At 38.9% G+C, this 20,452-nt stretch overlaps 1 long non-coding RNA gene across 50 annotated transcripts in view; it reads right to left on the minus strand.

The window, feature by feature from the left end:
* Window positions 1-20,452, minus strand: part of LOC124417794 — a 320,851-nt gene that overhangs the window by 160,447 nt on the left and 139,952 nt on the right. For 39 of the 50 annotated variants that reach the window (XR_006936166.1, XR_006936181.1, XR_006936177.1 and 36 more), the window contains one exon: window positions 2,384-2,558. The exons of 7 other annotated variants lie outside the window; for them this stretch is intronic. This is a non-coding gene — a long non-coding RNA (uncharacterized LOC124417794). The remainder of the gene's footprint in view (window positions 1-2,383; window positions 2,559-20,452) is intronic. 4 more of the 50 variants (XR_006936185.1, XR_006936174.1, XR_006936145.1 and 1 more) reach the window with 1 other exon arrangement.

Consider the following 20,452-nt stretch of genomic DNA (forward strand, 5'->3'; position numbering starts at 1 on the left):
CCTTCTTCCAAAACATTTATCTGCTTCCTTTTGTACTTAAGGCTCCAATTTCTCCACAATTCTAAAATGCAGATGTGTCCTTTTGTATTGGATCCGTTATTTCCTTCCAATCACTTGAATGTTCTAGCAGAGCTTTTCATTGAAATTTGCCTTCCTATTCTTAAGTACCAGTGTTTTTTTTTTTTTCAGATTGTTCCAGAAGTCTCAAACAGATCTGTTTGCTTTAAAAACAAAACCAAACCACGTTTGAAAACAATAGTATGCCATAGCTGCTATTTATCATACTTATTGCAATATTAAATCAACAAGAGCTGTGCTTGCCTCTAGGATATATTTGAACAGTGATCTTGCACAGAAATTGTTAAGTCAAAGAAGAAAAGAACATTGAGAGTGGTAGAGCACAAATGTCCAAGAACACTCGGCTCTTGTGAGTTTCATGAAGTCTTCTACAGTAGTGAATCAAAATTCAGGAATTTCATACAAAAATAAAACTTTCTTAAGGTATATCTACATTATCTACATGAGTATATGATCATTCCAAATTGTTTTAAATATGTGTGTGGCTTACATTAATATTTATCTAAGTAGAAAATATACTTTTAAATATGAAATGTATAGAATATACTTACAAATTTCACTAGGAATGTCAACAAATTCATTAGGGGGTAGCAATCTCAAGAAAAAGCTATAAAATTGTCTGCACCTGAACGTGACAGTAACAGTTGGCCCAAAGATATTTTTATATGTTTAAACTTCAGTATTTCTGAAATTCTAGATCTTAAGAGGCTTTTTCCCAATTATGGAATATTCATTAAATGCCTTTGTACTGGTCATGATCTCTCAATGAAGGCCTTTACGAAAGTGCCCAGTGAGCGTCAAGTGACAACCTGATCAAATTTTGGACTAATCACCACCATACTGACTGACCATATCTTGTTAAATATGTGCATTCAAAATCTGGAAACAGAATTTTACCATAAATAAATAGAAAACTGAGCTGACACAATTTTGCTAAATTAGAACAACAGCTCTTTCACTCTCTTTTATTTAAAAAACACAGACCTTATCTTTAGTGACTGAAATTGCTTGTTTCACTCTCCTACGGATTTCAAGCATCATTTTCAGAGAAAGAGATGAAGCCCTCATTTTTAAAATATAAATCACCACTTTGCAAAGACTACTTCAAAATCAGTTAAAAGGACTTACTTAAAAATGGCAGATGTAAATTATGACTGTTTTCATGTAAATGCTGGTTTATCTTTAATGCTGCACTGTCAGTAAGTAGCCTTACTGTAACTGGACACAATAAGATGCAAGAACTTTGCTATAATTACCTCAGTGTATTCAGTATTTTAAATTGATCAAATTATGTGAATTGATTTTTAAAAATTCACCTTAGGAAGTAGGGAGGGAACGTATAGGAAACAATAAACATCAGTTCCATCTTCACAGTGGAACTGATTATATGTTATAGATGGCTTATGCTCTAGGACTATAAAAAATTGCAGGTGACTTTAGTTATTAGAGAAGCTATCAGTCAGTCTGAATTATTGACATTTTTGTGTAGTGGAGCTTCAAATACCTCTCTGTTTTCTTTTTCAGCCTTAAAATCTGAACATTCAGAGCTATCTGAAGGAAGGTCACAAGGTTGAAAACTGGAACAAGCTATTCCTGTACCTGTGATTCTACCAAAAAGAATTTCTCGTCATCCAGCTGATACTCAGCAGAAAAGTTTAACTCTCCTCTTCTATTAGTTTTTTCTTAAGAGCAATTATTATCAAGAGATAAAATTCAATCTTAAAATTATATTCAGGAATTTTTCTGCAATGATCAGAGATGGTGTTATACTCTTCTTTTGATGCTTAAACACCATTAGCAAAAGGATTCATGGCAAGACAGGAAATTCTGAAAACAGAAGTAAAGGTCTATTAGGAGACCTGCAGACTAAATTCAAGCAATTTAGAAAGAATAATACACTTCATCTTTAATCCAAAGTACACATCATAACTAATACCAAAGGTGTCTTAGATAAAGAAAGAAAAAACAAACTATCAACATTATCATTTCCAGTCATACAATACTCCATCCTTAAGACATGACTATGGTTTTTCCACAGGGATTCCCATCTTCTTCATCAGTACTCTGAATGGACAGTGATAATTGAACAAGTAATTATTAATTATTTGGCCTTACTTTTACGATTCAGTATGAAAGACTTGTTTACTGTGTACTATTCAGAGCCTGATTTAAACAATGAATTATTCATTTGCTTGTGGGTTTTCTTACAGTGCTCATCACAGCAGTACCAAAAGGCATTGCAAAGATTATATGATTTATTTTCACATCATCTTTATGAGATGAAGTCAAAGATATCATTGTATACCTGTTATGTTACAGAAGGGGACCATGACACAGAGAGATCAGAAGTTTTCATAAATCCAAATGTGCAAACAGATATTTGTCAGGCCAAGTTTCTTCAAAATTCTTACATTTCTCATGCCAGTCAAGATAGCTTCAGTAGCAGACATAGATTGTACCCCAGGTCACAAAGCAGGCCCCTGAAAAATGAGGAATAAAATCAGGATCCCTTGAAAACATTCTGTTTTTAAATTACACTGCACATACAATGTGTTGAGACAAAGATGTCTAAGGAAAGTGAACAAGCAGTTACATTGCATTGCTATAAAAGAAGGTAAACAGCAAAAACCCAAATACAGCCACAGAGGCACTTAAGCACAGTAAGGATTCATGCCACACTGTTTTCAAAGAATGCCACCTTTGCAATTGTCACCACCAGAACATAGCTAAGATTGCTTATTTTCTGTTTCTCTCATCTCTCCCAGCTACATGAGCTGCTGTGACAAAAGGAAGAGGGAACACCATCATGTGCTCACTTCAGACATCAGTCCAAGTGGGAAAAATCTCAGAAGCTCCAAAGGGGAAAAAGTAAAGTGACAATAAATGGCAGAATGGATAAATGCTCCAGAGCACTGCCCAGAAAGGTTGTGGATGGCCCCTTCCTGGAAGCATTCAAGGCCAGGCTGGACCCGGCTTTGAGCAACCTCCTCTAGAGGGAGGTGTCCCTGCCTATAGCAGGGGGCTGGAACTAAATGACCTTAAAGATCTCTCCTAGCACAAACCATTCTATGATTCTATGACTCCAGAGGTCAGCCTCACCACAGAGCCAGAAGCAAGCCAAGAGAGCACACTAATAATAATAAGACTTAGAACTGGGTAAATTTAAGCAATAGAGACCACCTTTAATCTTTCCCTGTTAGATGTAACTCACCCAAATGTATCTAACCTCATTACAAATAAATCTAAATTCCTACATCATAAAACTACGTTTGCACAGTTTCTATTATGACAGCTTCTTCCACAATTTGACCCTTTCCCAGTGTCTAAAAACTGACAAAACCGTGCATGCAGCCTGTCTGGCATCTAACTTGGTCTACTGATAGATGGCTGTCTTAAGACAGGATTTAGCTTTCTTGACTACAAGCAAAAACAGTTCCAAACTGTGTTAAAATTTCCTAAGGAGCAGTCATGAAGGCAGTGCTGCCTTGGTGGAAAAAATCCTTTCAGAATTACTGTACTATGAATCCAGAAGGTTTTCTGCTTCACTTCCAATATTCACAGTATTTCCATGAGAAACACAGATGAATATAGCTTTACCATATGCAGGTCAGCACATATGTTATGTTCGGCAGCTGTAACCAAACAGGCTGCTCCTTATAGTCCAACACCGATCTATTTTTTGGAAGTGACCCAGAATGTGTTCCCAGTTCTGCAAGAGGACTCTTACAGACCGTGAACATGTTATTGGGAGATCTATTTTGCAATGCCATCAAAATTCTGACTCTGTTGCTGCAACCCATTTCCATTTGATAGAGCAAGGAAATACGGGTCGGTCCCACACTCAGACTTACACAGTATTTTATTCCTTAGCACCAGTTTTTCCTCACTGCTTTCCAGAAAGTCTGGAAAGCCTCCTCAAAATTCAATAATCCTCCTGTACTCCTTGCAAACCCAGATGCTCTTTTCATCTTCACAGGGCTCCCCACATTCACTGTTCTGATAGAATTCATCAGTAACAGCAGCAGTGTGGCAAAGCTCAGTCTTCCTTCCTCATCATTATCCCCCATTCACAAGGTGCAACTGCACCAGACAACAGACTAGTTATGTGCCTTCCTTCTCAATTGCTTACCACGTCTTCTGCCTACACACAGGCGAAAAACATCTCCTGCCAGACCCTGATTTGGGTCATGCCATCCATACATCTGCTGGTAGCCAGCTATGAGACAAACACTCCAGACGGTCTCAAGAGCCTTCCTCAAACGGTCACAAAAATTGTCTCCTGACTTTTATTTGTTATAATTTGCTTGACTTGGATGCTCCATTTTCTAATAGCCACTGAATTTTAAAAAGCTGGGTTTGAAGCACTGGCCACTGTGGAGCTTATAGCCCCGATGCCAAATCTTTGTGAAGGGGAAACACCTTTACAAACTTGAGCTCAGGACTTGGGCTCATGTATGAATCTCCACAATTCTTGTCACTCACAGCAGCTGTGTTTTCACATGTAATTTTCTTCCCTGTTTCTCTTATATATTACACTAAGCCAAAAAATACTTTGGCTTTACTCGATTAAAAAACAAACAAACAAAAAAAAAACTAAATAAAAGTATTTGGAGAGGAAACAAACTTATCTCAAAAATTCAGGTCAGCCTCTATTTAACAGAACACAATCTGGCCCCCTTGCGTGCCCTGTTAGCAGACCTTGGGAATATTTCAAACACTACTTGCTTTCTACATTTGTTTCAGGAGCAGAATAAAAATGCCATGTGCTGTCAGTCAGTAATGATGGAAGAAACCCAAACCTAAGAATCTCTCCCCCCAACTCCAGAAGAACAATGTGGAAACTGCAGCAGCAAAACTGAGTCAAAGGCTTCACAAGAAGACTTAAAATCCCCTAGACAAAGCCTACGCTTAGCCTGAGAGAGAAGAGGAAGGTGAAGCAGTTTCACCTTCTGTGGGCAAGCTGAGAACCAGGGGCCCCAGGAGGTATTCTTAACTGGGACAATTGATGGCAGAGTCAAAAAACACTTTAGCAAACACCCATATCTGTGTATGAAACACCAATTAGTTTAGTACCGTCAGAGACAAACTTGGCAGTGTTTGATAGCTGTAAGTCAGTGTAAAAAATCTTTCATTTTTGAGCTAAAAATCTTCATTTACCATCACTTTGTGTTGACCTACGTCAGATAAGACTGCTTAAAATTCAAATAACTGGTGTGTTGTAATAATTTACTATTTTCTAATCATTGAACATAACTTCATTGTTCTACTGTGCACTAGCATTCAGCATTTAAAAATAATTTCCTAGCATACTCTTACCTTGACAATAGCACTTGCCCCATTGAAAACACATACACATATTCCTTTCAATATAAGTTACATATGTCTGATGTTTAGGCTATAAATTTATTATATACCATTATATAATGCAATTTAACATGCTTTTGGGGGGACAGTCAGGACATATGGTAAGAAATAAAGGATCTTTTCTTTGCATCTTCTTCAATTTCAAAGGTTTATTTGGAAAAAAAAAAAAAAAGAAGAAGAAGCTGGAATATTTTCTACTTTTACATTTAGATTTATCCATAAGAAAACAATTTCATCACTGGGCTATTAAATGAAATGTTACAGGCAGTTAAAAAAGATTATATTTCAAGATTTTTAATAAACTAAGTTTAAAAACTCTTAACATTCTATAAGTACATGTCCTTATTTGTTGCTAATTTTGAATACAATAGATCTGAAATTGAATTTTACAATGGAGTGTAGGTTCAGGCCCCGTGGCTATTAGATTTGGAGAGCTGAGGAAACTTCACTATTCCCCTTCCAGCTGCTAACAGATCACTAATGGCTCCCTCAGGGTGGATTCAGGAGCACCATCAACACACTACTAAAACGGCTGCAAAATCTGATACCCTCTTTTGCAGCCTCTTTTCCTCAGGCCAAACTGCAGAGCTTTCACATGGAAGAAGGGCAAAAGAGAATTGAAAGGGAGACTTCTAGAAGTCTGTCTGCCTTGCACAAAAAGTAAAATTCTAAGTACAATGAGTTGTCATTTACACACAGTACAGAAAAACACCTCCCTGTCCCATTCCAAACTGCAGGACTGTGGCCAATACAGTGCAGCCCCCTGTAAGTAAGAACAACTTTGTTACTGTGAACATGCACGAGTGCTGCTAAGCTACTAACATTCAAACTTGATCAACAAAACAGGAGTAAGATTGGTCTGAAAATCATAGGGTTTTTTGCCTTTTTTTTTTTATTACACGTATGCATTTTATTATATTTTTAAGTCTTTTATCTCCTGAAGCTTCAGTATGAAATTGTATTCTACTATAAATCCTTTTCTAAAACTTAAAGTTCTCAGCGTTAACTTTCTTTTCAATAAAACAAGGTTCTAAGGAATTCTTCTCCAGAAGTAAATATCACAGCTACCACCCAATCTCTAGAGACTCTGGTCCTATACTGAAGCTGTATGGAGTGTTTCTGCAGAACACTCCTTATATATGTATATATATATATTTAAGTGACTGATTAGAAAGAAGCTGGAAATGTGCCAGGTACTATATTCAAAACACCTTGATACAAACTGCATTGCTATCTATGTTTGGGAACCATAAAATAAGATGCAAAACTGAAACCATATACTTACAAAATATACATTCAGGCCTCATTGTTTTTCAAAAGAAGAAACACAGATAAACTACAAGGATAGCATATGGTTTGAACATGAATGTGGTTTGCATCTGTTACTGGTTAATTACTTCAAACTTTACCCAGAGTGGAGTTTCAGAGACACAGAGACGTGAGTTAAATAAACGAGCCACGTTTTACAGCTATGACCATGGTCACAGAGCTAAAAACCACAGAACCCAACCCACAGGTCTTTGAGCCTTGCAGCAGTGCTTTTCTGGGCTGCTCAGCATATGAGTCAGGAACACAATCACTGTAGGAGACGGGTCTTTCCCTGCTTCTCATCAGTTTGCTGTTATCCCAGAGTCAGTCCCCTACACTCACTGGGTCCCACTCCTCTTACTAGGAAAGCCCAGCTGATGGCAGAAACTTTCTAAACTCGCTGGTGTAACAGAGGCCAGGCTCACTCAGGCCTTCTTGAATGAACCTTCTGCTCCCATCAGTCACAATGAATTTCAAGCATACATCTTTCGAAACTAGCAAAAACAATTCCTCCTGAAGTATTCTGCCCATTTTTTCTAAATTTAATGTTAAAAAAAAAAAAAAAATTCTTTTTCTGAAGAGAAAGGAAAGCCCATCTATTAAATTATCATGAAGTTGAAAATGATAAAACCCATATCACAGCAGGCTTCCAGAATATCATGCTCTAACTTTGCCTATTTCCCTGAATTTTAGCTAAGAAGTTACAAGTAGCACTGATGAACACTCAGTAAAGGCCATGTTTGCTACCTAGTTCCACCATTACCTAGTGTTAAGTATTGTTACAAGGCTGTAACTTTGTATCCCCACAGCTAATCTTCCATTTTCAGCATAAGTACAACAGTAACTACAAATGAACTGCAAATCAGAATTAAAATCATTATGATTATCTGTAAGAAGACAACACCTTGAATCTAATTCACATATACCTACTTCTGTATTAAAAAGAAAAAGGAAATCAGGTTATAAAAGATAGCTCATAGTAACAGCCAGCTGTTTCTTAAATGATCACAGAGTTCTATAAAGATGATAATTTTGAAACCTCCTATATAATCCTAAGTATTTTTTTTTATCAGCTATGCAAGTAAAACCATTTGTATTTATTCCAGAAGGAAATAGATAGATAGATAGATAGATAGATAGATAGATAGATAGATAGATAGATAGAAAACACACAAGTTCCCAATATTACATCGGCATTCTGGAAAGTTGACTGAAGAGCACTACATTTCATTCATCTCCTTGTGCAACCATATGATATCTACCTTCCTTTCAAAAGCGTAACAGGGACTAACTGTGGATGGTTTCAGCAACAACAAAAAAAATGAATCATCCAAGAAAATATTCACATTTTTTTTAATAGCTTCATAATGTCTGATTTTTTGAAAGACATTTAAATGCCATTACCTATTTTGCTTGTTTTTGGTTTCTTTTTCTTTTTGACTTTTAAAAGAAAATTACTCACTCTTAGACTAGCATTTCTTACTGAAGTCAACATTCTCCCTTGTTAAGAGTGAAGTTACTTTCCTCCCACAATTTTCCCTCATGAACTCCTTCATCTGAGTTATGAACAGTACGTAATTTAAATAAGTCATAAATGAGACCAGAAAAAAAAAAAAAATCTGTTTCTTTCCTGCACACATCACTTCTATTTGTTTCAAGTGCAAAAGCCAATGATCACAAGTACAGAATATTTACACTGCAACCCAATCCTCATGGTCCATGATATTTCTTTGTTAAACAGTGCAAAAATCCTTACAGGCTTATCAGATCTTGACAGCTTTACAGGTCTTCTAGAAAGATTTTGCCACAACAGGACAGTACTTTAAAATCAGGCCTTTTAGACAATGTTTATCAATGTAAGTCAATGCGAAGTAAACTTTATACTGCACTGAAGTCATGCTCTCTGAGCCATGGCCTTCATCAGGCCAGACAATTGTACGTACCCTGGTCTCCAAGAGACCTCCAAGTACAGCTAGATTGCCTACAAAGGGAAAGCTCTGAGTGTTGTTCCATAATGGATGTCAAGCTACATCTCAGACAACAAGAACTATTGTCTACCCCTAAGTTCCAGTAAGCAAGCACATTCCTGATACACCCTGCTGTGTTCACAGATTATGAAGGTTTAACAGTGTTCGCAAGTCACAAGCACTGCACACAAATTAATTGGGAAAAAAATAATAATAATAATAAAACAATTTTACATTTCTTGCGGGACTGAGAAGATATGAGGATATAACAAATCAGAGATGTGCTTGGTATATTACAGCAGTTAGATATGCAGCCTGACAAGCAAGAAGAAGAGAGGAACGCAGATGAAGTGTAAAGTCACAGCAGCCAAGTAGGTGTATCTATAAGCCATTCATCCCTCTTGCTTGCCTTTGTTACTATTTGAGTCAAAAGCAAGCAAGATGTTTGTCCCACTGAATTCTAAGTCTACTCTGATCTTAGAAATTACCTAATATATCATCTACACAGCTGGGTTATATCTTCTATTTGCCTTGCTCCCTCCCTCCAAGCAAATCAAATTGTATAGTCCCTATAATGTATAACCTATCTCACTGCAAGGCCACAGATATCTATACAGATGCAATGATAATTCAATATCTCAGAGATAAGTTTCTGAGAAAAATGCTTAGGAAGATACTGGAAATTGAGCAGTTGATACAGAACAAAACAAGAAATCAGCATCTCGGCACTTTTTTTTTTTTTTTTTTTTTTTTTTTTTGAGATTATTGCTCACTACAAAAGACACAGTGACAGTCCACATTTCATGCTCTTTGAAACTTCAGTGCCTATCACAAGGCTACAAAACAACTGTGTTAGCATGAAATTTCTGCTCTCCTTGCACTCATAAATGGCTTATTGACTCAAGATATGGGTGCCATGGTAGCAGAATAGTTTCCTTTCCTCACAGAAAGTGAAAGATAAAGCAAATATTCAGGAGTGTATTGTAAGCATACTATCAATGATATGAATAAAATAATTCCGATCACCAGTATTGGAAATTCTACCCTCATCCTAAAGTGGCATATTACTGCCCAAATCCTTCTGAATCTGGTTAACTTGCTGAAGTACCATTAATATGCTTCCATACAGTAGCATAGGAAATGAATTGTATCTGGTCTGCATGGAAGTCTTTAAAATATGCACATATTTATCAGTCTTGCCCTACATGCATAAATCTACCTATACAATTTCTGGAAAACACTGATAAACATTACTTAGAAGACAAGAAATGCACAAAGAAAGAAAAGCAATGAATTTACACGGGAATTTACTGCATCTGCAGGTCATACAAATGAACCCAATTTTTCCCACAATTAAATCCATGGAGTTATCAAGACAATCAGTTTATTTTAAGACTGTCAACCCCACATATAAATTTCCTTTTGTGCTTGAAATGCCTGTATCAGATAAGATAGCTTTTGTTTAAACTGTTATTTTCAGCCTTTGCTTTGGGGGGTTTTGAATATACACAGTGAAGTAACTTGAGATTTCCTACCCTGTTTTAAAATGTGTTTCTTCTGTCTGTTTGTATTTTGTAATTTCCTGTCAAATAACCTCACCATAATTAACTTTCCTTGCTCCATCCTACTACTTTTTTTTTCTTTTTCTTTTTTTTTTTTTTAAAGTCATTCCCACTTCCTGAGGATGGTAATAAAACACTGATTGCATTCGTCTGTTATCTGCCTTTTCTTCCCCTCCTTCCCTCCTCTCTCACTCTCTTTGTCGAAGCCAGCACTCAGGTTTCAGCTCCTCATGGGCTGAGAAAGGCACATCGTGTAGAGAGGAAGCAAATCAGACTGCAGGAATCCAGATTCATTAGAGTTTATTGGGTCAGTCGGCAGCTGGACCAGAGCCAGACAATTAGGGTGCATTGCCCAAGAAGCCTGGATGCATCACTCTCATCTCAGAGCTTGTTCTTCATCTGCAGCAGACACCATAACACCAGCACATGTCGGCACAGTGCCCTGCTGCCTGCTGTACATACAAAGAGAGAAGGGAAAGCAGTAGCATGCTGCTGCTTCAAATCACTTTGAACTAACTTTAGAACAAGCTGATTTGGCTCACTTCTTTTTCATTAAGTGTGAAGCCATCTATTTTTGCAACAGAATTCTCTCACTGCTCTTCACTAATTCCTACAAAAAGAACCGCATGCTAATACGTCCCCCTGCAGAGCCTATGGACCGTTTACCTTTATTCGTCTGTAATTCTTTAATCTCTTCCATTCACCTTCAGCTGCACATTTCTGTTTCAACTAAATTCAGTCTCTTACCCCTGTCTTCTCACTCCAACTTCCTTTCCACTGTCCACAAGACCATACCCCTACATATTTGAACAATTACTCTTTTCTCCTCTTTTTTCCCTTATCTATAAACTCAGGATAAAGCTAGTGCACTCACTTTCTCTCTTCCGCCTTCACCCTGTATCACATCCAGCCAAGCTTCTGCCATTTCACACTGAATGAAACTGCTCACTACAGTCATTCATTCTCTCTTCTCAAGCAAATACCAAGGACCTTCCTCTACCTTCCTCCAGCATGGCCTGTCTGGTTCTTTTGACACTGCTTATCATCATCCTTGCTCTGATGTCTCATCCTCACTGAGCTTTCAAATCATTATGTCATTATTTCAAATCATTAAGTCATTATTTTTCCTGACATTGTTCTTTGTTCTGTATGGCCCACAGTATCAGTGGGTGCTTCTGAAAGCTGTGACACATGCTTCTTAGTTCAACATGTTTGGATGATCCCTGTAGCTCATGATCTCAGTGCAACTCAGTCTGCACAGATGGTACAGATGCAATTTTCTGACTGCCAAAGCAGCCCACAGTAATCCGACACGAAGGTGATGGCAGGAATGTGTGGTAAGGTACAAGCAGGATCTACAGCCACTCTGGCTAGCAGTCTAGTATCAGATCAAGAGTTCATGAGAACACGTCATCAAAAGTCTCTTCTTCTTCTAAGTCATCTCCTTCGCCCCCTATACATGCCTTATTTTGTCCCCAAATTTTCAAGTTTCATAGCTTGTCACCAACATAAATTATCATGCTTTCCTAACTGAGCACACTCCCTCCAAAACTTCCTTCTCTCCCTTCCACTGATGCCAGCAATGGGATTTCAACGTTTACAGAACAGAAGATTCAAGATCACTTGTGTCATTTCCTTCCCTTCTTCAGAGTACCACATCCATCTGCTCCCTTTTAACCCAATTTTTTCTCAGCAGCTTAAATCTCTCACTCAGTACTTCACTGAAACCAGTCTGACAGCATTCTTCCCTTGAGTCTCTAAAAAATACCGCTGCCTTATATCAGGGCACAAAAGGTACAACTGATGAATTCATCCTCCCTTCTCTGTTCAATCAGAAAACCCCTAAATGAATCTCAAATGATTTCCTAACGTGGCACTACATATAAAGCTCTTTTTACATCCCCCTTTTTAACATTTTTCAGTTTTATATTTTTAGAACCTTCCTAAATTGATACAGTGATCCTCAAGAAACCACACCACCAAGAAGTGTGACAACACAGAACTATTCCAGTTCCAGGTAGCTGACACAATCAAGCATAAATCATTCAGTCCAAAGCTGAACAACAGATGTTGAAAGATTTCTGAAAAATGCTTGCTGTCATACCTTCGGTTTTCAAGTGAGCAGTTATAAAGACTACCAATACCTATATAATAGAGGAACACTGAGTTACCGAAGCTTTGCTTCTTCTACAATCAGATTCATCCTTCCTTCCTGATGGTCATTTTGGGTGTTTGCCATTGCTTGGGTTAGTCTGTTTGTGGGAGGTGGGGGGGCGGGGAGGGGAATGAGATGGGGGAGTTCAGGTATTTTTTACACTGATTCCACATCAAAATTATGCTTGATCCCTCCAAAAGCACTATCCCTCCACAAGCTACTACACTGCATAGTAGCCCTCCTGCTGTTTGAAATTTATGTGGCTGAATGTGTGTCCTTTTTCTGTGTGTTTAAACATTACTTGCAAATTGTCATTGAGTCTGCATTTTGGCGAGTCCAACTTTCACCCTGTCCTGATAATTTTTTTTCCTTCTTTGGGACTGAGAATCCAGCCTGCTGGAGAACTCACAGAAACTCCAAATTTCTGCACTAGCCAGATCCCTGAACTCTCCAGTGCAGCCAATATGCCAACACACATAATTCAAGTTTGCTATCTTTCAAAGGCAACTTTTAATTATGAACATATTTCTAATCTTCCCTTCATTTTACTTCAGTCAATTCTGCTCACTTGGTCTGAAGTTACTCCCCATGACTAGCTCTTCTATGACCACATCACTAGTTGCTAAAACCTATACATTCTTTTATTCAGGAAGTCCTTTTTTATTTTTTGGAGGATTTTTAAGGTTTTTTGTTGTTTTTTGTTTGGCTTTTTTTTAATGATCTTTTTTTTTTTTTGTTCACACACACACAATCTATTACCTTATATTTCTGTTCTTCCTGAACACAGCAACTCACTCAGTGCTACTCTTCCAACAAGACTACTATTCTGCTATGTGTCTGTTTTCCTCTACAATATTTGTTTTAATGACTATTTTGGATTCTTCCACCCTATCAACCTGGTATTTAAGTACAAACCTGGTATTTAAGCACAACATTTTTCCTTGTTCATAACTAACCACAACCAATTGCCCTGTTGGGCGATGCACAAACCTTTTATTAACTGTCCAGCTGAACTGATTACTGTCCATGTAATGTCTACCAGTTTCTTTTTTTCTTGCTGTCCTTCCATTACTCTTTATCGTATCTTTTACCTCCTCCATTTTCTACACACTCAGGACATGGTAGGAATATTGTATGAGCAGCTACAGATCTCTTCCTATAATTTCTTAGCATATTCAGCTGCTGTAATAGACTCAGTATCAAAGACTAATACCCCACACAGTGATCTAGGCCATGCATTAAGAAGTAGTCTTTCCTTGAATAGATCCATGAATGTTCTTCCTTGAGTGGATCATTGAATGGAGTAGAAATACAGCCCAAACCTCCCTCCAGTGTTATGAGAAGCATATATAATGGTAAAATCATGGCAAAGCGGAGCTGAGAAGAGATCTGCATATCCGGATGGACTTCTTCAAAGAAAGAGGAAAAGCACAAAAAGCACAGACAAGCTGTTAAAAAACTTAGGGGATAAGAGAGGGAGGGGGGCCCAAAGTGATGGAGAGCAGATGACTGCCAACAAAAATTATACAAACTCCAGGTACAATAGAAGTAGCCTATTAAATCATTTTAAAACAAAGTTGATTTTTGCTTAAGAACTACCTTTTTTTTTTGAGAACCAACCTCAGATCAGTGGCCATGTTTGTACCTCCCCTTGTTCTCCAGATGTCTGGCATGCCTGGGCCTCCTGGTGTTTTGTGAAGGATGCACTTCCATGGGCTCCTCGATGTCCACTGCCAGATGGGGGATCAGTAGTCCCATGCCATTTCCTCCCCAGTGCATACTGCTGGGTGTCAAGGCATATGCTGGAGGATGCACCTCCACGGGCCCCTCAGCATTAATTCCCAGATGGGAGATCAGTGTCTCATCTCATTTTGTCACTGGGAGACAGCACTGAGCCTCATGGTGATCACAGGTGGACTGAGCAGTGACTGTGGAGCATTATCTTCATGGTGGTCATGACTTGGCCTCTTGCCTCTCATGGGATAGTGGAAATAACTTGCCTCCATACCATCTTTTGAACAGTGGGCATGCCTATACCCTACACTGTTCATTGGCTGATACACACCACTGTGCCTCACCTTGTTCCCTTTTTCATATTTGCTCATGGGCTGAACACATGAGTGTTGTCAATGATTCTCATGACATAATGCCTCTTGCTGCACCCATTCCACTTAGTCTCTACGAGGAGTGTTGTTCCCTCATATGTCAGGAAGCTCCTCTTTTTCACCCACACTCGTCTGGACAGATGGCTGCCTTGCTGCTCTGTCTCCTCTCCCTTTCGGCTACCAGGGCACACTGCTGATTCAGATTCAACTTGCCATGAATCAGAACTCCAAGGTCCCTTTCTCTGGGACTGCTCTCCAGCCTTTTGGCCCCCAGCCAGTACATATATTCAGGGCTGTCTGGCTCCAGGTGCAGAATCCAGCCTCTCTATCCCCAAAGGAGTCATCATCTCCTCCCAGTTTAGAGTTGTCTATAAACTTATTTTGCATGCGTTTGAGTCTTGACTCCAGAAAGTAAAAAAAAAAGTCACGCTGTTACTTGTTGTGGATGACTAACTGATTATCAGTGGTCATTAAATACTGTATCAGATATTCAAATAATCATTTAAATGATTTATTTCCAATCAACCTGGCCTGATATGCCACAATGTCTCCTGACATCTTACATAATAGACCAACTGACAATTTAAAATCTTGGAGACTCACTTTCTGCCATGCTGCAGTTCTATGGCCTATAAATTGTATAAACTTTACTCATACTCCATCCCAATACCTGTGTACAGCTGTCAAATTGAGTTCCTTACAGCAAGAAAAATCCTTCATGGCATGCTGAAAGTGACTAAGAAAGAGCTGAGGCTTATTTCTTACATTTACCATTTGAAACAGTTTGTGAGCTAACAGAATGTTTACCAATAGAAAAAAACACAGAGAAGGATTCAGCATTTGCACTTTGTAAAGAGGTATGATATAACACAGCAAGAACAATAGCTCATTGCGTAACTCCTTCTAAAAAAGGATTACATCATTTTAACTTCATTATAAAGGGGGAACTCCCCATCTTTCCCAGTCAAGTAAGCCTATGAGGTCTAGGTAAGTTCCAAAAAAATAAAAATAAAATAATAATAATAATAAAAAAAACCCAATCCTGTAAATTATTTCAAATTATTAGTTCAGTTGTCAGTCAATTGCTTTGGATAATGGAAATCCATGGTCACCTGGATTCCAAACATGTTTCCTTGCAGGCTTCAGAGTAGTGGTTTATCTCTTATTTGCCTACATACACACTGATACCCACCCTCTTCAAGAAAAATTTATTCTCTTACTTTGGCTATGGGAGATGACAAGAGTGATTAACATGACCAGAGACTCTGCATATGACCTCTTCTTTTATGGTGTACTCTGTGTCACGGAGGTTCATTACATTTGTGTTTCCTAAACTTACTTCACTCAAGGAATGAACTTTTAAGATGGATGAAAACTCAGCATAGCTGCTTTAAACAAAACCATCCTGTGATTTGTAAATAAGAAGTGATTAGAGAAACCTGCTGCAGAAATCAGTCACATTAATCAGCTGGTTACAACAGACTGATGAACAGCCACCAGAGCTGTCCAAACAATTTTGTTAACCTTTAACAAAAATGTGAAAGAATATGCTGCAAAGCAGTTCAGCTTTAAATTGACAGGACATGTGCCTTTTGGAGAATACTGAAGTTTTAAGTTTATTATTTTATTCAGATTTTGCCAGATAAACCAGTCCATAAAAGAGCAATTTATAGCTATAGTACTCCTTTCCACAAGTTCATCACAGACTGTGAGCAATAACAGCCAAAGGCAGCACATACAACATTTACTAGGCATCAGATCACAGCCAGGACTCCTTGAGGGAGGCTGATGCTTAGCCAATGCACAAAGCAAAATGAATCATTAGAAAGTCTCTGAGGAGTTACTTCAGCATTGCTTTCCCTCCTGCGTCACCATTGGTCTTTTAGTTATCAAAACCACCTTAGAACTGGAGAGCAGTCAGTACAACACAGTGCCCAGCAACTTGGTGCTTTCTGTTTGTTTTTCGTTTGTTTGTTTTTTTTACTTTGAAGCATTTGATTCATGTTTTGATATAGGCTGGTGGATTTCAGATGACAGTTTCCAGATTTCCTTCCACAACCACCAGAAAAAGAAAGCTAACTTACAGGAAGGTGAGGTGCGAGAGGGAGACAGACAGCAACCCCGCAAGCAGTCTTTATCAAGTCATTTTCTTCCACAAGCTGCAACACCAAAGTAGATTGATAATATCATGCTTATGTCAGTCATAACATACCTCTTAAAGCCTTTCAGAAGAAAATCTTACCAGGATGACCTTTCAACTAAATTTGTTCACACCAAACACAAATTCATCCTCTCTGTAGCCAAGGAAAATCTATTATTTCAGATGCAGGATAGCAGACACAAGCACTAGCAGTTCTCAAGAAGGATGCACATTTTATTAGATGGCAAGGAATTTGGACAAATTCAGTGAAATGCACTTTATTTTTCTTCACATAAATCTACTTCGTAAATTAACATCAATCCTTTTTACACAGAGCAAAATTCAACATGGAGTCAGCTCTTACTGAAGATTTCATAGCTGGAAGGTGTGTGATAAACTCTACTCTGTTACAATAGCATATCTCAGTTAAACTCAGCAGGGACATTTGTTTAAGTGACAGAAGAATTTGATGACAATTCCTCTCACCGGGTACGCTGCGCTTATTCTGTACAGCCAATGAATAATAAATCAACACAAATTACACTGCTTTATCACTAACGACCATTTCCTGGTCAGCTATACCACAGACTACAGACTCTCCCACAGGAGAAAAATAACCCCCAGTGACATAAAATAGGAGTTATTTATAGCCTGCAGGGGAACAATTGGGCTCTAACATATAATTTGCAGTACTCTTTATATTCACAGTGAATTTGGCCCTTAAAATCTTTGGTTGTATGAAGGCATAAGCTGCTTTCATCACTAATGCATGAACCTGCAAAGTATTCAAACATCAATTAAAATAATTAGCTGCTAGGCAGCTCCCCATGCCCCACAAGAAGCGCCTTGCACTTGACAACTGGGTCACATGTACCTTGTTTCTTCACCACCTCTACTTTTCCCAGGCTTTTAACTGAGAATGTAACTATCTTAGGGTGCAAGCAGCTGAGGCTAAAGCAAAGCTCCGTGTTGGGACTGTGGCACTCCTCAGCAAGTTAGCCTTCTGACTATCTCAAGACAGTTTAAAGCCATTCCTGCTCTGAGAGGCGTGGGAGCACAGCACCTCAGGGCTGTCAGGGAGCCACGCAGATGGAGAGATGACTCAAAGAGGCACCAATGCTGGTCAGGCTCCGAGTACTCTCAGTGCTCAGGAACCAAAGACCACAGTACTGTGCTGACTGTGTGATTTTTTTATTTTATTTTATTTTTTTTTTTTTTGCATTTACCCATAACTTATTATTAAGAAATAAAGGAAAACATCACATTGATGCAAACCAAGGCTAGCTCTCTGACTTCACAGGACTGACAAGAGCACAGAATAATGCATTACACTGCCATAGCTTTGCTCAAATCATCCAGTGTATTCTTGCCCACAAAGGTTCAGCCCTGACATGCAAAATTCTTCAGAAAGAAGTGCAGAAAGCATGGGGGATGGAAGGAGGGAGGGAAAATCGAGCCAGGAGAAGGGAGAACAAGCACCTCTAGGACACTTCTATGCCAATCTCCATCCAACAAAGGCAGTATGGGCTGCTGCAAGGTCCCACATTATCAGTGCAGAGATCTGAGTGCATCTAACAATGCAAGCTGTGGGTGTCTGGCTAGAGCCTTCTCTCTTTGTGACTAAGGAGCTGCCTTTATGGCTGGGTTGGCTTGCCCTGAAGGCTTCACAAAGCATTGTATAATAAAGATAACTGAAATACAGACTGTGTCAACAGACACTTCCTTTGAGAGAGGTAAACAGGAGGACAGTACTTCGCTCATCAAAAACAATGAAATGTACCTATAGGGCACGCAAAGCCAGCCAAGATCCTCTTGGGCTTTCTCTTTCCTTTTAAAAAGAAAATATTTATTATTTTTTCCTCAAATTTAATACTTGAAGAAGAAAATACTGGGAACACCCACAATGATGTCATATCAGTTTCTCACTTCAGGTCAAGCACAGTGCAAGGGGAAGTAGGGGCTCAGCAGGGATCCCACTCTGTTCCTCCTACCCACACAAAGGCAGCAATGCCGTGTCCAGAAGAGAGGCCGTGTTCAGACTTGCCCACCAGCCTTGCCACAAGAAAAAAGAGTATTATATATATGAAAAGGTAGACACGCCAGGATGTGGAGTGTATTTCCTATACCACTGAGTCCAACAGTTCCAGAAAGGAGATTAATGTTCTTCTTTGGCCTAAAGACAGTGATGGAAACAACCCGGGACAGGACAGCAAACAAACACTTGTGGGGAAGATGTTTTCAGCCTTCCAGCTCAAAAAAAAAGCAACTAGAAGACAGTATGGTATGGCCTGGCATATTAGTAGCTACCAGGATAGCCAAAGCAAATGAACACAAAGACAGAGAAGGTAAAAACCATTTCTTTCAAGTTTCTGTTTCTCTAACTGTGAAATGGTATCATCCATACAATACCATCCTCTAGTGTCTTCATCAAAATATTTATTTCTTAACTTTACCATCCATGCCACATGCATTTACAGCTTTTTCCACCAGATCAGTCTGATGCAGAACGCACTGGGGAACAGGCAGCAGCAGGGCTGTTTTGAGCTTGGCCAAGCACCTTTTCCTAGTAGAGAGCAGGATGTGACTCGCACCCACTGCAAGACAAGCCAGATCTTTACTTCTCCACAAAATAGTGTTAGTCACATTTTCTCTTAAGCTCTTCAGCTATTTTCCTTGCACCAGGAGTCATAGGTAATGTCTCAACAGCACCTATGAAGGTCGGGCTGCCACACAGTTATGCCAAGCACCTGAGTTTGTGCCATTCAGCTCCTTCATGGCTCTGCTGCACACCTCCACCACTGTGAAGAAGTCTTAACATGACCAAAATGTACAGCGGGAATATCAAACTGCTGCTAACTGCAAATTTTAATTAGAGCATTTGCCTCTGGTGCAATGCAGTAATAAAGAGAAAATGGGTGCATCTGCTTTCTTTTAAGGATCTCTATGCAGGCAGGTACAGGCAGACCTCAGCTTGCTGGCTCCCAGCTGGAAGCTGTGCGTTGCTTTGGATGCAGCGCAGCACACAGTGCATGAGGAAATAGGCCCTACCGCTCAGCGCACCTAAGCTTGCCTAGATGACTGCAAACAGAAAGGAGAATTGTGCCCCTGCAGCAAGGGAGAAAAAAAAAAATCCAGATTTTTTTCTTTACATCCAACACTTGTTCACACTTGTCCTAAGAAAAACAAGTTTGCCAGTATTGCTCTGGTCTTCTCGCAGAGATACACTTTTAGACATTTTTTGGCTTGCTGTTCATCATATTTAGGTCATTTGCAGGTATTAAGCTATCATCCGCACATAGATGATAGCAAGTATAACAGGAGAGTAATATTCAGAGAGGATAAATCACAGTGGGTAGTGGATTATAATAAAGAACTGTCGAAGCCTGGCTGACCCTTTTATCAGTGAGAGCCAGCTTTCGCTAACACCTTTAAATTAGACTTTACCACATTTGTTTTCTCCAACTGGCTATTTTAAAACAGAATCAGAATGCAATAACGGAACGTGAACAGGGACATAATAAGGTGTAAAGCCAACAGAAGTGTCTGTTCTTTTTATTAGGAGGTTTACCAAGTGGCTAACCAGTCAACAATCAAGTCACTAATGAAATATAATAAAATCCGAGGCATTTTTTCAGGACACTGGCAGTTTTAGGGTTGAGTATTTTATACCTCTGTTCTCTCAAAGATCTTTTTTTCTACTCCTGTTGAGACAGTTTTATCACAGAGGAAACCCAGAAAAAGCCAGAGACCACAGGAGAAGCAGCTCCTCTCTA

This window comes from Gallus gallus, chromosome 2, assembly GCF_016699485.2.
Source record: "Gallus gallus isolate bGalGal1 chromosome 2, bGalGal1.mat.broiler.GRCg7b, whole genome shotgun sequence".
NCBI classification, from domain to species: domain Eukaryota; kingdom Metazoa; phylum Chordata; class Aves; order Galliformes; family Phasianidae; genus Gallus; species Gallus gallus.